The sequence below is a fragment of the Rhineura floridana genome, chromosome 7 (assembly GCF_030035675.1).
Source record: "Rhineura floridana isolate rRhiFlo1 chromosome 7, rRhiFlo1.hap2, whole genome shotgun sequence".
NCBI classification, from domain to species: domain Eukaryota; kingdom Metazoa; phylum Chordata; class Lepidosauria; order Squamata; family Rhineuridae; genus Rhineura; species Rhineura floridana.
Genome location: NC_084486.1, coordinates 120,606,296 through 120,611,198, shown reverse-complemented (window position 1 = coordinate 120,611,198; position 4,903 = coordinate 120,606,296). Strand labels below are relative to the sequence as shown.

General features: G+C 47.7%; 1 pseudogene; it reads left to right on the top strand.

The window, feature by feature from the left end:
* The first annotated feature begins 493 nt into the window (after positions 1 to 493).
* LOC133389700 (potassium channel subfamily K member 1-like) lies at positions 494 to 1,483 on the top strand (annotated as a pseudogene).
* The last annotated feature ends 3,420 nt before the right edge of the window (positions 1,484 to 4,903 follow it).

Here is a 4,903-nt window from a genome sequence, read left to right as displayed (position 1 = left end):
TCAGTCAAAGGACTTTATCTCCTGATCGCAGCTCTGAGATCTGAAGATTTAAAAAGCCCTCTGGCTGCTCTTTAGAGAGCAATATTTAAAGAGCAGGCAGAGAGATTTTGTGCCCTGGTCTCAGCACTGACTGCCACAGCACTGAGTTCAGGAGTTAAACCTCTCTCTGCTCTTTGGAGATCAGGAGATAGAGCTGTGGGGGCTAGCAGGCCACTTCCCATGGCTTGGTGAGCCAGATGTGGTCCATGGGCTGCACATTAGCCACCCCTGGTCTCAAGACATTATACCCAATCTGTCGTTTCCTGCCAATTTGAGCCCTTGGACCCTCTTGAAATGCTGTCTTTATATAGATAATATGATTAAATATATTATCTGGTTGCCTTGCCCTGGGCTGAGGCCAGCTCACCTGGGCCAGCTGAGGCTGCTGTGATGACTGTCCTGCCCAAGCAGGCGAGGCAGCTGCTTGAGAGGCATTGGGACTAACCATAGAGGGATGGCTGTGCCATGGCTGCAGGCCATGCTGCAGGGCTGGCGCTACAGGCTGCTCCTGGGTGCCTGAGGGCTCTTCCTGCTGCTGGGTGCTGCCATCTTTGCGGGTCTGGAGGGGCCGTCTGAGTGAGAACTGCTGGCCGCCTTGCACGACACCTGCGTCTGCCTGCTGGCTGAGCACTGGACCTTCCTGTCAGAGGAATGTCTGGCAGGCCTCCTGGAGCGCCTCCTCAATGCCGGCAGCTATGGCATCTATGGCCTGGGCATCGTCTCCAGCAACAAGAACTGGGAGTTCACCTCGGCCCTTTTCTTCACCACCAGTGTCCTCACCACCACAGGTTCCAGGCACATGATCCCTCTCTCGACTTGGGGCAAAATATTCTGCATCTTGTACTCCTCTGTGGGGAACCTCCTGACCTTGGTGCTCCTGGTCTGCCTGCTCCAGCACCTGTTGCCCTGCCTGAGCCAGTGTCCCATTCGCTACATCCACACCCACTGGGGCTTCCCGCTGGTCCATGTGGCACTGGCCCATGTCCCGGGTCTGGGGCTGACTACCCTCAGACTCTTCATTCTCATCCCCGCCATCTGCTTCTGGGTGCTTGAACACAAATGGAACTTCCTGGAGTCGGTGTATTTCTGCTTCATCTCCCTCAGTACCATAGGCCTGGGCAACTACATGCTGCGGGGCAGCTCTCAACCACCTCTGCACGAGCTCTATGACCTCAGCATCACCTGCTACCTACTTGTTGGCTTGTTGGCCGTGCTTGTGACTCTCGAGATGGCATACCAGCTATGGAAAGTCCATGTTTTACTCCATTTTTTCACTCCTGCCTGTGACCCACCCCCTAAAGATAACAACCGCCTGGAAATCTTGGCTAGGGACCAGCTTGCCTTGACTACTCTCTGTCTGGCTCCACTCCCCAAGATGTGCCTATTAAAATGGATTCCACTTGATGTCTCCTGGGGGGGAGGCAACCCCTCCAACACCAGTTAAAATTGATTTTGACTGGTGCTTTTGTTGATTGTATTGCTGCTTTACCTGTCTTTTCTTTGTATTATTACTATTTTATTGTATAATATTATATTTGTATTATTATTGTTAACTGCCTTGAGCACCATTTGGTGGAAAGGCGGAATACAAATTTTATTAATAAATAAATATTAATAAATAAAATATAAACTGTAGCTTTAGACTTTACCAAGAGTGCACATTTGACAGAGCAGAGAAAATCCAGAATCCATATGTTCAGGATCAGAAAAATACACTTCAGGTCCTACATCGGTTCTTCGGATCGTGACATATTTTCTTTTTCAAAATACTTTCAGAGAGAATGGTGGGAGGTGACCTATAATACCCTATCATTTTATCATCACAGAATGTGGAGCTCACATATGAAGCATACAGGCAAGGGATGTACAGAAGCACTATTCACATTGTCCCTGGTGGGAAGGGGAACCTAGGCCATGACCCTTTGTAGCACCTACCTGCAGAAGGGCTGCTTCAGTGGATGTGTACGTCTCAACTTTGCAGGGTTTAATGAAGGTGGATGGGTGTGCCCAGGTGGCTGTCCTGCAGATTTTCTCCAGGGGAGCCCACATGGGCTGAGATGCCCAGGGAGGGGTTCTGGGCTTGGTTTGGTAGGCTCTGATGATGCAGTCAGCTGATGGTAGACCTGGAGACTTTTACACCCTGAGCTCCCTGCTTAAAGGAGATGAAAAGATGGGAGCCGGCACATCCATTGCCTTAAAACAGCTTTCTTCGCCGCCGCCAGTACCTCGCAGTACCCCCAGAGGCAAGAAAGGGAGTGCACGCTATCACGGGGTGTCTGGTCCCTTTGGAGGCATTCAATGCATCATCAGAGAAAAGCAGACAGAGTAATCTTGGCTTTTGAAAGTAAGATATTTGAAGGAATTTCAAGTGAACAGTTCCTCTGCAAGTCTCTTGTCTCTAAGTTACAAAATGGAGGATGGCGTTTTTGGGAGTCATGAAGATCAGGTCTTGAAAAAGCTGAAGAAGAGCCAATTTGTGTCCTTTCAAATTGAGACGGTCTTACCTCCGGAGCAGAGCATATCTAGTATAAAAAACCTGGCTGAATGTGGCTCTCTTATCATGACACATTTATATATATTTTTTCTTTTTTTAAATAATGTTATTTGTTATTTAATTTTGAAAATTGCATTATTGTATTGATGTATTATGATGTTATATTCGTGTTTTTGTAAGCCGCCTTGAGGGCCTTTTGGCCATAAGGCGGGGTATAAATTTAATAAATAAATAAATAAATAAAATAAACAGGGGTGGAATCAGTGGTAGCTGGTGGCTCCATATCAGTGGGGCAGTGGGATCTGCTCTGGGTTTTAGTCTGAAATTTCAAGGAGCTGTCCAAGGTGCTTTCAGTTCAAATGGGTGGAATCAGTGGCAGTGCTTTCAGCTGTTTGGACAGCTCCTTGACCGTTCAGACTAAAATCCAGAATGGATTCCACTGCCCCACTGACATGGAGCCACCAGCCGCCACAGGGTGGAATAACTTCAGTCAAGATGATGATGATGATGATGTTACCAAGTTGCAAGGGAACAGAACAGAGGATGCAAGGAAAAGAAGTAGCAGCAGTTGGAGCAATCCACTCTCATGAAGATCCCATGAAGATAGAGCAGACTAAACAGAGCATATGTCGGGTCCCTGTCAGAGGAGTCTTCATCAGAGGAGTCTTCATCGGAGGAAGACCAGGAGACTCCAGTCTTGGACTGAGCCCTGGCTCATGCTCCATCTGAGGGTGAGGGGCCAGGTTCCTATGATGACGGCCAGGACAGGCTTCTATACCCAGGACAAGTTCAGCCTCTGACATCAGCACTGAATAGGTCCTGAGCCCAAGGGAGAAGTGTTGCCCCAAATGTCAGCTGGAGACCCAGCCTATCTGAAGGAGTGCCCAACTACAGGCCTGGACTCCTTTGGAGTAAAGGACTCCTTGAGAATAAAGGTCGGGCTGCAAGTGGTCAGGGGGAATCAGCTGAGGCTTGAGGTGTGATTTCAGCAGCTCTAGCATAAAAAAACCCAGTACTAGGTTGGAAGAGCTGGTGGAACAATCTATACACACCAGTTGTGTACCTGACCTGTTTGTTGACTCCAGGCATTACCTTGGACTACTCTGGATCTGCTCCTTGTCTTCCTCTTGACCTGTGATGCCCATGGACTACCTGACCCCTGACCTTGGGCTATTCTGACCTTGCTTCTTGCCTAACCCCTTTGCTGTTGGGGACTCTGACTTTGGACTGGCCCTGGATATTACCTTGGTGTTGCCCTCAACTGTATTAGTGCTGGGATGTCTCCTGCTTCCTGAGGAACCTAGTGAGAAGAGGACAGCATGGGGCTCTCTAAGTGAAGAGAGAGCCTATGTAGACTGAGATGTAAGGGTCTTCATTTTCTAAGATGAGAGGTTATCTGAGACAAAAAGTGATTAGGTTTAATCTGAGGCTAGAGAGGAGACTGTAGGGGTTGCAGCCAAAAGTAGGACAACACAAGTTTTCCACCACAATGTGACTGGGCAGTCTGTAATTGCCCCAAGACAATGCTGACTTTGACAGAAAATGTGGATAGGCGGCCCACATTTGTTTTAGAGCAGAAGAAGTCTCTTGCTGGATCAGGCCAAAGTCTATGGAGCCTAGCATTGTTTGCAAGAATCCCAGCAATCAGCTAAGTGTTCTTCTGGACAGGCTAGTTGTCCACTGGTGGAGCATGACCTGTGAAGATGCCCATCTGCCTTGAAGGCAAGGATGGCATGTAACACCCCAGCTTGGGTCTGCCAGCACCTCCCATTTCACCCCACCACTTGAACAAGAGGAACTCCAACAGTTGCAGGTTAATTTTCTACCTTGGAGAGGTCACAACTACCAGCTAACTTCCCAGTCACTATTGTTCAGCCTGCTTTTCCCCTTTGGTCACAAGACATAGCACAGAAGTGTTGTCTGACCAGAAGCCACATTATTGCATTGCTAGCAATAATTACATACCTATGTATCCTGTAGTTACCAAAAACATTCCCATTTGCAAAATCAGATAATAATATCAGTCTTTTACTAGGAAAGAGATGGACAAGACGTCCTTTGTTTCCTCAGGACAAAGGTTTCCTGTCTTGAGCATCTGCAAAGTTTAGTGAGAACTCATTACATAATTCGATCTGCTTCCTACATGAGGGCAAATCATCCTATAGATGAGAACAACTAAGAAGAAGTAGACTCTTGAGCAACTGCTATCATTAGAAACACCCAGCAAAGTTTAAGAGAGAAATGATAGTCCAGCCCTAGAAATCATTGACCTACAAGATCAGGGCTGACATAGTGGAGGGAAAAGACACTGTTCTCTATACTTGAAACACTGCCATAGTCTAAAAGTGGGAAAGCATGGTGGGAAATGTG